The sequence below is a fragment of the Strongylocentrotus purpuratus genome, unplaced genomic scaffold, assembly GCF_000002235.5.
Source record: "Strongylocentrotus purpuratus isolate Spur 01 unplaced genomic scaffold, Spur_5.0 spur5_scaffold_12, whole genome shotgun sequence".
Taxonomy (NCBI): Eukaryota; Metazoa; Echinodermata; class Echinoidea; order Camarodonta; family Strongylocentrotidae; genus Strongylocentrotus; species Strongylocentrotus purpuratus.
This window is the reverse complement of record NW_022145597.1, coordinates 8,595,477-8,608,601: the sequence shown is the minus strand read 5'-3', so window position 1 is coordinate 8,608,601 and position 13,125 is coordinate 8,595,477. Positions and strand designations below refer to the sequence as shown.

Sequence of the window (13,125 nt, the reverse complement as noted above, 5' to 3'; positions counted from 1 at the left end):
ATTCGGATTCGCAAATGAACACTGACGCTAACCAAATATAACTGCCCCACCACCTGACAAATAATTATGTCCCATCATGTAAAATAGACAAAAGCCATTTAACCCTCCAATATGAATATCAATACAATACAAGAAGGTGGTTTGCAAACACCGGCCCCCTTCGAAAAAGAAAACTAGTCCTGATCAAGGTCAAGTCGTTGCTTCGACCGAAGTGATTCAAGAACCGTTATTGTAAACTGTTGCTTGTAAAGTTCAACAAAAAAAAATCTTACCTCTTTTCATAATATGATTGTTTCTAATTTTAAAAAAAAATTAGAAAGATAAAACTTATACAAGTACATGTTACTTCTCTGAAATTTATTGGTCGATTACAGATAGATTGTTCAGTAAATTCGAGAAGATAATACAATCTTACCCTTCACGATGCGACTTAAAAATATATGGGATTTTCTTTAAAGTAGCGAAATAATTTATTATATTGTTTAAACTGAGAGGAAGCTTATTTGGATATTTGTTGGTGTTTTGAAAGTTACTTCATTTTTCATTCAATGCACACAAAATATAACAGAACGATAACATAATACATCGCGGCGGCAAAACCGAATTGCCATTATCTTACAATGAAAACGGTATTCAGCATTTACAACAATAACAAATACACCACAACAATCAGTGGCGTACCTGGGGTACTCCGTCAGGGGGGGCAAGCGACCGAAACAAACAAAAAAGGCGATGCTAATTTTCACTTCTGGCGAGCGAGCGAGCAAAAAAAAAATCTTTAAGTAACGTTTGGTATATAAACTGGTATTGTTGCAAGTTGGGGGTGGGAACATTCACTTGTTAGCGACGTTAATTTCATTTTTTTGCAAACGAGTGTAGCGAGCAAGAAAAAATCACTTCTTTTTTAATAATTGCCACTTAAACTTGGTTCAATTGTCCCATGCAGGGCGCGGGAACAATATTGTGTTTAGGGTGATTTTATACCCATTTTAGCTAGCGAGCGAAAATACATCTTTCTCTCAATGAATTGCTATATACAATTTGTTTCATTGTTGCAGGTAGGGGGCGGGCACAATCGTGTTTAAGGCAATGTCAATCCCATTTTGGCGGGTAGGCAACCCCCTACATTTCTCTTTTTAATGATATTGTAGCAGGTTAGTGGTGGGCACATAATTCCACGAGCTAGCGAGCGTAGCGAGCGAAAAAATCACTTTTCTTTTATAGGAAAAATATGGTACATAAAACTTGGGTTCATTGTTCCATGTCAGGGACGTGATTATTAAAAGCGGTGTTATTTCTATTTTGGCGAGCGAGCGAGCAAAAAAAAATCACTTCTCTTTTATAGGGAAAATATGGTATATAAACTTTGGTTCATTGTTCCATGTCAGGGACGTGATTATTAAAAGCGGTGTTATTTCTATTTTGGCGAGCGAGCGTAGCGAGCGAGCAAAATTTTTGTAATGATAATTGGTTCATAAATTTCAGATTTTTTTGTTGCAGGGCAGGGCTTACACAATCATGTCTAAGGTGATGTTAATTCCGTTTTGGCGAGCACTAGCACACCAAAACTTCTTTGAATAACGTTTGGTACATAATTATTAACTGGTTGTTGCAGGTTGGGGCGGGCACGTTAGCGGTGTCAATTCCATTTTGGCGAGCGAGCATAGCGAGCAAGCAAAAAAAAAAATATATCTTTTAATAGAAATTAATAAATAAACTTGTTTTTATTGGTGCAGGTCAGGATGGACGCGTTTAACGCGATTCAATTCCTTTTTGGCGGGAGGGCGAAAAAAATCTTCCATTTTTAATGATATTGTTGCAGGTCAAGGGTGGGCACAATTGTTTCCAAAGCAATGTCTATTCATTTTATTCGCGAGCGAGAAAAATGAATTAGTCTCTTTTAGTAACATTTGGTACATATATTGTGTGTTATTGTTGCCATGGTTGCAGGTCGGGGCAGGCACAATTGTATTCTAGGCAATACTAATCCTTTTCTTTTTTCAGGGGGACGAGCAAGTGAAAACATTTAATACAAAATAGGCTAGCAAGCAGTTCGCGCCAGCGAAGAGTTTCAAATTTGTTATATCACTTATATTTTCCTATTTTCATTTGTTTTAATTTTTCAGGGCCGTATGCGGAATATTTTTCTGGTGGGGGAGGGGAAAGATGCGTTAAAAGTTTTCGAAGAATCTCAAAAGCAAAAGGAGTGAAGGGAGTTCGAGCGACCGAACTGGTCATGAGGGTACTTTTGCATTTTCAAAAGTAGAATTGAAGGATTTGGTATAGGCCTACACTACATTTTCAGGAAAAAAAAATGTACGTTTTCAAAATATCTGGGGTCAACTGCCCCCCCCCCCCCTGGTGCGTACGGCCATGGTCTTTTAAAAAAAAAAATCCCCCATATTTATTCCTTTCCTTTTCCCTTTTTCTTCCTTTTCTCTTCTTCTTCCTTTTTTTTCCCTTTTTTCTCTTTCTTTCCTTTTTTCTTCCCTTTTTTCTTCCCTTTTCCTTTTTTCTTTTTCTTTCCTTTTCCTTTCTTTTCTTTTCTTTCCCCTTTTTCTTTTTTTCCCCTGGAGCCCGTCAGGGGGGGCACTCTGCCCCCCCTGCCCCCCCCCCATAGGTACGCCAGTGACAACAATTAAAAAATCACATTTCATTAATTTTCCTCATTACCCATATTGTTTCGTATAACAATTCGATATTGTACATGATAATGCGAATATGAGATAACTTATTTACTCCCTGACCAACTTTTTAAAAATGTGACATGAGCTCATTCTTGTATTACGATACACACACAAATCATACATTTACATATAGGCCTACTAGTATGTATATAAATAACTTAGAAAGCATGACTAGTTAATGTTAATGATAATAATGATAATATCTATAAGTTACGCTCTCACACAAGACACAGCGCTTCACATGCATGATGCTATAAAGGTTTGAAAAATACTGCTTCAAGTGCTTCTTCAAGTGTCTAGACAAGTGCGAGTGCTGTACGGATGTTCCGGGGCAGTTGATTCCAGAGGGTATGTGGAAAAGAGAGCTGTCAGTTGCTGAGTACGTGCATGATAGATCTGTCAGGAATTACAATTTTTAATAATTTTCATCATTGCTCAGTTTAGTTTACTTTACTTTCTTAATTCAATGACAAATAAAAGTCAAACAAAATAATAAACACTGTACGAATTTGGAAGAAATAAATAACAAATCTACTAATTTATGAGAAAGTTACGATTATGAGAGAGAAAAAAATGAGAAGAAAGGGACGATTATGCAACAGAATATACAGTGCACTCAAATTAGGAATTCACTGGATAGATAGGCTGTGACAGGCGCGTACACAGGGGGGGGGGGGTGTTTGGGGGGTTAACCCCCCCCCCCTTTGGTAATTTTTTTCGTGTAAACCCCCCTAAATTTCTCTAACCCCCCCCCCCCCCTTTTGGATTTTATTTTTTATTTTAATTTTATTTTTATTAAAAAAAAAAAAAAAAAAAAAAAAAAAAAAAATTCCCATGGTTGACCTAAAAAAGCTGACCTTACCCCCCCCCCAACGGAGCAAAATGTCAAATTTTCAAATTTCGAGACCAAAAAAAAAAAAAAAAAAATGTGTCCTCTTACTCTTACCCCCCCCCCCCCCCCCCCCCCCCTTTACCCCCTTTTCCTTGTAATAAGTAAACTTTCCCTTCCAGTGATAACTGAGTGCCCCCTTTCCTTTCTCTACAATATGCGCCCCTAATTCAAAGTAAGTTAGAGACAGAGCAACTGTTTCTTTAATTTATTTGATTGTTCGCACTGTAATGGTAGCTAGGGTAAAGATGGGGTAATAATAAATGCGCCTCGGAATAGAATTTCAAGATAGACTATAGAAATGCCGATTATTATTATTATTAAGACCCCACAATTCTTAAATTGAATATTATACTTTGGAATTATATAGTAATGCTCCGCCACCCCTGTCGGCTCAGTTGGGCTAAAATGATATTTATGACTTCTTTCCCTATCCTGAAAGAATTATGATTTTAAAAAGTCATTAATTTCTTTACAAATTCTATTTTAATGTACTTATTACGAATTGCTCAAAGTGCTTTCGGGGACAGATCTGTCGTAAACGGCGCTATTTGACAAAAAGCAACGCTGCAGAGTCATGTATACGTATTTAATACCAAACTCTAAAAACGCTCGTACGCAATAGCCTACCGCTGAGCTAGTGTACACAACCGATCGCGTCCATATCAACATACATATATTCGGACGTAGCGGCCGTAAAAATAAGGGTCATAAAATCCGAAAATGGCGCACGTTAGCTGAATTGCGGATGGGCTATAACTAGTATAAGCAAACAAGTAGGCCAGATGTCTGGAAACCAAGGAAATTTACACAAACGAAACTTGTAAGTTCCATTGTTTATTTATTAGTGATGGGTTATATCCCATGTAATTGATTATAAGTGCTTTTAACAGCATCGTACTGTAGTATTATAGTAAAGTTGCGTTAATCAATGTACTGGTGCCAGTGTTGCCTGTTTTACTACACAGTCAGGATAGTGATGCTCCTATGTGTGTCTGGATATTGGAACTTCCAATAAATCAGGAACTAGGTTTGGACCGAGACAAATCCGCACAGAGTCGGTTCTCTTGAGAAATAACAACTCTATCGGTAAGAAATCATCAGAAGTAGGTTAATTATTTAAAGAAAAACATGCAAACAAATCATCAAATAACATGTTAAACAATTTAAAATGAGATTTGATTAAGTAGCCAAATAAAAACAACTGAAAGGGGCTAAATTGCATAATTCAGTCTCCATGCAGTCTCTAGCATAGTAAATCACTCAATACACAAGTGTGGCTAATTATTGTAAAAAGCGAGGAGGATAAATCATGAGAAAACAGAGACCACTTCCAGATGACCCCCTAATTTGCCCTCTATTTTAGCTATGACAAATTCAATTTTCTGTTTACTTTGTACTAAAGCTAAAAACATTTCAACGTCCTAATTCGATCCTTGAAATCCGCATAAATCTGGAGATATAGATCAGAAGTTATTTTTTGAATGTTATGCTTCTTCATGCTGACATTTCATCCTTTTATTTTGAATCTTGAATTTAGATTTTTGCAATATAAAAGCACCAAAAGCCCCCCCCCCCCCCCCAAAAAAAAAAAAAAAAAAAAAAATTAATAATAAAATAAAATAAAATAAAATAAGGCCAGATTACATTTGAAACTAACTAATTTTTATTCCAGTAGATTGTATCTCAACCTAATCTCAATATAATTCTACATGTAGAACTAGTAAAGTAGTAAAAGTATGAATTGGATTTTTAAAAAACACATAATTACTCATTACAATAAAGTTTTCTTATAATGCTTATAATTGGGTATTCACCCAATCCCTTTAATTACTATTTCTTCAAAATCTTTTTTTTTCAGGGCTTCAGAATTGTTCCTGCGGAAGAATGTTGGCACAAGTCGATGAACCCACTGATGGAGGAAGTCAGGGCCATGATGGGAGATGGACCGGTCTATCTGTCCTTTGATATCGATGGTATAGACCCAGGACTATGCCCTGGGACAGGTATGACATCTTGTTTATTTATTTATTATTTATTTATTATTTATTCGGCAATTCACAAGAAATATGACAATGTAAATATAGGTAAACAAACATTAAGAGAATGTCAATTATAAATGCACAATCCTCCTGGAGGTCCTCTGAGTGTATCAGTTGGCTGCCAGGGAAGAGGAAAGCAAACTTAATCACTGAAACCGTATTGGTCCCTCTTCCCGACCAACTGGTGCACCCAAAGGACCTGCAAAATATAGCATGAAGGTAATTAAAATATATAACATTTCATAAACAAACCAGCTAACAAAAACAAAGCATTAAAGCCTGTCTGTACTAGTTTGGCTAGGGGGGATTAGACCTCCCTGTAAGGTCACTGACAGGTGGTTATCTCATCAAATCAGCTCTCGATTAACATAAGAAAAAGGGGATCATGGGGGACCAACAGGCACCCATTAGGCATTGTTTGCTTTATAGAGGGCGCATGCAAGTAGCTATAGGTCGTGCGGTGGGGCTTTAAACCCATCGACTACTGAGTTCTCCACTTCCTATAGGCTTAATTCGGTGACCATCCGGTACCAGTACGCAATGGTTTAATGATGTAAAGACATGAAGTAATTCAAATCAAGCCAAATGATTATGGCCCTTAATCTCAAAAGACACTTAACTTTAGGCTAGCTACAATCCCGTCTTAAGCCTCGTTCAAATATAAGGTTAACAGATTATTTGAAAGCACCTACATTGGCCCGAATTCACAAAGGAGGATCAAGTTGAGCTTGCCTTGCGCGCGTCTGATATTGGCAACGCATTAATCTACATTCATCACTCCATACCCAGGAGATATATGGGGACCTGGTAGGATGTCAAAAGCCTTTGAGTGTTATTCTCGAAAGCGGAATAACTTTAGTCCATGGTTTATCCCACCGACTAAGTCTGGAATGCCAAGTGTCCATATACTGTATGTCCATAATTTAATCTGTGACTTAAGTAAAATAAAATGTAATAACTTAATTGATAAACAATAATATATCTATGATATAATTATGTTATCATGGTAGTTCAGGGACATATCAAATTATTCAAAAATATATTCATATGGACATTTGGCATTCCATACTTAGTAGGTGGATTAAACCATGGACTAAATTTAGTCCGCTTTTGAGAATACCACCCCTTGTGTTTAATAGCAATTGCAATACGCCCTCACGGTGACCATATGGTAGGACTACTCCCCAGGGAGTGGAGATGGTGCACATGGCGGGCGAATGAAACCAATGACGGGTAATAGCATCTGCAAGCGCTTAGAGACGGTATTTCGTATTAATCGCTTAATAAATCCAGATTATTATTATGAACATCGTTATCGATCTGGTTTTAGGTACTCCTGAGATTGGTGGTCTGACATCCATCCAAGCTATGGAGATAATCAGAGGATGTCAAGGTCTTAACCTTGTAGGTGGTGACCTTGTTGAGGTGGGTTCATAGATCTTAAAGGCATCGATCGTTTAACAATGTTAAATCTGAGATGCATGGTATCAGTGTTTGTGATATGGTATAATATTGAAGCCCTAAAAAAATTGCGCTTCAAAATTACCATGAAGTGCCTCAAAAGAGTAAAAATCTTTGAGTGACCAGTTATACCATACTCATTTTTTTCCAATAGACTGTATTGTTATAAAAACCGGAAAGAAAATGGTTTTTGAAATTTCAATTTCCAATCATAAATATCTTGATAATCAGACAGATCGACTTGAAAAAGTCATGGGGTTCCTGACTGACCCTAAAGGTTTATAATTATCATTGCAGCATGAGCTAAATCCAGGATTTTTATTTCAGAATCTGAGACAAAGTTACCCAATCCCTTTATAGGTTTTATTCTTTAGAACATCAACGTAAACATAATACAAAATATGTGTTACATTTGTTATACAAAATAAACAATAATGCTGTTGAACACATTTATTACTTCAACTTTAGATAGATGGTGTAATTCATTATAACATGATATGTCATTAAAACATTTTTTGACAGAATGAAATACATCACAAGACACAACATGAAATTAAAAACCCATATTTCTTTGAAATCTTTGCACCATTAGTAATTTCACACATTACGAAACGCAGAAAAAAACCTATCAATATTTTGCCACTTTGTCATTTGCTTCTTGATTTTTTGTTTTTCCTCTTTGCAATGAAATCCTCAGTCGACTTGTATGACACAATATAATTTATCAAATTAAATTTACTTTTGCTCTAGGTTTCAACAGTGAACTAAAGCCCCAAGTTGACTGTATTACACTATGCCTTTACAGATATGAGAGTTATTTGGTGTTGGAAGTACATACATGTGTATAATTTACTTTGAAAGTTAAACTTTTAATCTCAGTACAGAATATTAACCACCACAATGTTATGTTCAGCTACAGCCTTCGTCAGTGATGTGGCCCGGAGGGGGAGGGGGAGGGGGGGGGGGGGGTATTCAGATTTGGTCTGGACGGGGGTGTACCACTCACGCCTCTAAACCCTATCCATTATTAGGTGGCATTTTTCTAGAAAACAGACCCATTTTTCACAATTTTCGGTTGTAGGAAAGTTTGGAAATTTTGTAATAGTATTCTTGTTAAAAGTTGGACCCATGTTTAGGGATTTTTTTGTGCAAAAGAGACTCATTTACATGAACCGTCGAATCCGTCCACTGAATTCTAAATCTTACTTTCGAGATAAACGCGTTTAAAAGTTTGACATTTTCCAACAGCGCTATAGCGCAATGTACGATAATTGCTATTGATAATTTTTAGATAGTGTGAATGCCTGAAACCAGCTTATAATCACCATATAAAAAACTATTCATAATTTTGAACGATCGTCGAGTAATGATAAAATAAGAATAATGATGTAATTCCGCACTACGCCTTTTCCACCGAAAGTGGCAAACGGAGCGCATTCGACGGTTCATAAAACCGAAAGTGAATACGCGCAGCACAAAAGCGCTGAATGCGCATGGATTCGTCGGTTCATGCAACCGTTCTTGCTCGTTTAGTACACGCGCCCAATGCGGGTCATCGAACTTTTAATGTTGAACTGTTCGAGCTTACCTATCGAGTAATTTGGTTTTGGCCTACTACTTTCATTTTTCTTAATGAGACTTTAATTGATAAATGAATAATTCAGGAAATATCAGGACTTCATAAACATTTCCTTAATAGTGATCTCCCTTCAAATTTTGTTCCTTATAATATTGTTTCCGTTTCAATTTGTCTAATTAGCCGCCCTACCTCCCCCCCCCCCCCCCATCACATCTTGTTTCCCCAATCGTTTTCTATATAATTCATCTTTATATGGAGTTGAATTCAACCACTCATTGAATCATTGCATACTGCTTGGCCTCTCGATCATACCACTTCATTACATTCTTTATCCTCTTTCTGATTTCTCTTTCACTTTTCTGAATCAATTTTCGCTCACACACCCTCGTAATTTGGGTATTTTCATGATATAATTCCATTTCCAACACTCCTACCTGATTGTATACCATCTCTCTTCAAAGACCTTGATTTATATGAACTAAATTTAACCATAAACTAAACACATTATTGATATCGGGCTTGACATGTAGCATCTAGCTACTTCTAGTATAGGAAATAATCCTGAACTGAAGATTGTAACCCCTTTTCCTGAAGTATGACAGGTAGATTACTACAATTATGTTGAAACATTGTATATATATGTTATCAAATAATAACTAAACACAACTAAATTATATTTTCACATCTAAACTTTATTTGACATCAATATTAAACACACTAGATAAAGCTTATTTAATAATCAATTATCACAAATTACAACTCTTTGAGTTATAACAACTGTGGCATTGATACCACTGACGATTGTAGTGCGAGATAATCTAAAACACATCATAATCCTATATATTTAGGTAAAGTAACAGGACAATTTTTGAGTGTTACACATATTTGATGAATAAAATAAATTCAATTCAAATCATGCGCCATTCAGTGTACTTATTTTCTTGGGCTACATCATGAATTCAGCACAAGTTACATAATATTATCATGAGATTCAAAACGATTTGAGTAAAGGTCAAATAAAGCTCTGCATTAAAGTGAACTGGTAACAATGTTCATGATTTCACAAGCAGTGAGCTGAAATAACAAGCCAGAAAGTTTAACTTTTCCAGTTCAAATCAGCTGCTGACCTGGTATACTATACCTCATATTGTCCAATAGGTAATGCACAAGAACAATGGTTTTCATGAAACCATTTAACACTATTCACACATATATTTTAAGTGAAGATATGTTTTTTGAAATTATTTGTATTTACAGTGCGTTATTCCTTCATCAAAAGTTTTAGAAACAGTATCACGATTTCAAAAAACTCTCTAATACAATGCCGCCAGTTCACTAATTGTTATTAAATGCCCCTTGTCAATGCCCCTTTTGGTAACTTTGCCTTGAACTTGTACTGATCTTCAATACCTAATATAAATAACCACTTAAAGAGGTAATGTTCAACACAGTAAGGGCTCAACACGATGTATGATCATGAACCCAACACTATACATAAGCCCATTAAGCCGGCACCCATTGGCACCAAACAAATTGAACATCCTTGCCCAACTGTCAGCTATTGTAGCTTTAACCAGATGTGACAGCTTGAAATATTCTATTTTACAATAGTGGGCAAATAGCAAAAGATAATCAAAATAACTTGGATATGAATCATAATTACAACATGCAAGCATGCTCCATCGTTGTAACCATAGAATCATGAAAGGTTTTACATTCATTTGCATCAATTTATTGACAATTAAATTAGGCTGAATCTTTTATATTTTTCATTCATCACTTTGCTATTTATAATTATGAAATTCTTAACCTTGAAATCTTGATGTTCTTACAGGTGTAATAATAATATTCTGCTTTTATATAGCGCATGATACATCAATAAAACGATGTGTCTAAGCGCTTTACAGATATATATATCATTACCTAGTCATCGGATTTAGGCTTGCCCGCACACAATGTATGCACGTTCTCCACTCCCTGGTGAGCATTCCGCCCAGTCCCCATTTTACAAACGCACACTTGCTCATCCAACTACATTAACTTTTGCATCCTACCGGGTACCCATTTAACACCTGGGTGGAGAGTGACAAATGTAGATTAACATCTCGCCAAAGGACATTAGTGCTGCAGCAGAACTTGAACCCTGTACCTTGTGATGTGCAGTCGGATGACTTATCCACCAGACCACAACACCTCTATAAGTAAAGTTGAGTTATCACATTCCTGGAATCTGGTGGTACATGTACAAGAGATTGCAGCACAAAGCAAGTTCAGGACATCTCCACCTGAAAATAAAATAAAAAGATATAGATATAGGCATAAATAAAATAGACAAAAAATCAAACTGCATGTGATGTCTTGCCTGCACCTCGCAATTTGCCTATTAAGTATGAACACTTCCAATTGATATCTATAAGAAATTTGGTAGCATTCGGCCAAGTTGACTAAAAACAGGTGAAATGACCAACCACTGGATGGCAACACTATTCATTCACTAAAACATAATTGATTTTTGATCTTGGTGATGAAAGTCTTCCTCATAATTTTTGGATGCAGGTTTAATGAAATTTGGACATATACTTTTGAAATGAGAATTTAACAAAGGTTATTGTTTTAAGCAAAATATAACACAAGTGACTATAATTTACCTTTGACCACGACCTTGGATATGAAAATTCTTCCACATAATCTACATGTATGATCCTTAATTATGACAAGTTTCATCAAATTTCTTCCACATAATAAAGTGATGCTTGATAATAGGCCATTTTTGTAATGTAACCAAATTTAATGCATAAGTCTTTGTGAAGTGCCTCAATACATGTTATTTCATTCACCTGAAAAGAATAATAGTATTTCAATAGACAGAATCCGAACTGAACACATTAGTTGTTGCCAGGTTGGACAAACATTATGGCTTGACCTACCTAGCAACACTAAATATATGCAGTTTGTCTCCTGACTATTGAAATACTATCATTCTTATAAGGTGAATGAAATAACTTGTACTGAGGCACTTCACAAAGACTTATGCATTAAATTTGGTTACATTACGAAAATGGCCTATTGCTATGTGCAATTTTCATCAAATTTGGACATAACCTTTTGAAATGAGAGTGATTTTTAATTTTTGATGCCGCGGTACCTATGTCTCACTCTAGCTATGCAGACAAGACAAAAAAATCTTCAGAGAATCATGACAATTAAATAATGACTCTGTAAATCACTCTGCTATCACAATTATTCTTTTGTTGAACAAACAAGACATAAAGAAGACATAAAGAAGAAAAAAAGGTCAAACTGAATTACTTACCAGATCACACAGCACTCTTCACCAGAATGCAGCTAAAGGTCATGCCAGGATTTCTGTGAGAAACTTCCAACTATCTATTGCTGGAAAACAAATGAAAATTTTCAAAAAAATTAATTATTTGCCAAGTTGACCTGGCCGGGTCTTGTCATAGATTACAGTTGAATTCATAAACATACCGTTTCACTGGTTCTGAGATAAAAATTGGATAACTCGTATAAAGCAATTCCATAAATTTCGCCTTTGGAATTACGTAATTTAAATTTTAAAAACTTTACATAGAAAAGAAATATGTATTTTTTTATCAAAGCTTTGATAATTTTTCTTCTGTCTGATTTTTCTATTTCAATTAGATCTAAATCAAGAAAAATGGGGGAGAAATTTTTTGTACCAGAACTTCCAGAAGTAGTACAAAATTGGTAGCAATCGATCAATCTACCCCCATTGTGCGAGCTGTAAAAAGTACTGTCTACATGGGAAATGTTGGCAAAAGTCTGTTTTTATTAAAGAATGACCCATACCAGACGGTTATTTCTGTCTAACCCAAACCATGCTAACCCAATCCTGACCTAAACTGAAGTAGTCTTACATTCTTAATAATCACCAACCTAGACCGAAAAATCAGGTCAACGTTGCTATTGATAAGGACCGCTATTGATAAGGGCCGCTATTCATAAGGCTGCTTTTCATAATTTGAGAAAAGAGTTTCTATTCATAATACTAGAAAACGGTCGCTATTCATAAACGACAAGAGGGTCGCTATTCATAACACAAAATGAGGGTCGCTATTCATAATACGGAATGAGGGCCGATCGCTATTCATCAGGATCATTATTCATAATCGAAGAAGAGGGTCACTATTTATAACACGAGAAGAGGGTCGCTATTCATAATACAAGAAGAGAGTCGCTATTCAGAAAACGAGGAGAGGATCGCTATTCATAAATTTTAATGAGGGTCGCTATTCATAATAGGAGAAGAGGGTCCCTATTCATACAAAAATGAAAGTCAGATAAGCAATAAACAAAATGATAATAAAAAAGCAAAATGGATAGGGGACACCCCACGACTGTGGCATGGGTGCAGGGGCGGGGGGGGGGGACGTCACATGGCCCCGAATATTTGTAGAAAATATTCATTGAAAACATACATTTTTT

The 13,125-nt window shown here is 35.9% G+C and overlaps 2 long non-coding RNA genes across 2 annotated transcripts; one reads left to right on the top strand and one right to left on the bottom strand.

Annotated features, from left to right (window-relative positions):
* The first annotated feature begins 3,703 nt into the window (after nt 1-3,703).
* On the top strand, nt 3,704-7,250 carry LOC115922606. The gene is made up of 3 exons (XR_004063503.1): nt 3,704-4,665; nt 5,438-5,582; nt 6,949-7,250. It is a non-coding gene; the product is annotated as an uncharacterized LOC115922606 (long non-coding RNA).
* A 2,079-nt stretch (nt 7,251-9,329) lies between these two features.
* Nucleotides 9,330-12,435, bottom strand: LOC115922607. The gene is made up of 2 exons (XR_004063504.1): nt 11,972-12,435; nt 9,330-10,943 (listed from the first exon to the last, which is right to left on the bottom strand). It is a non-coding gene; the product is annotated as an uncharacterized LOC115922607 (long non-coding RNA).
* Between the last annotated feature and the right edge of the window lie 690 nt (nt 12,436-13,125).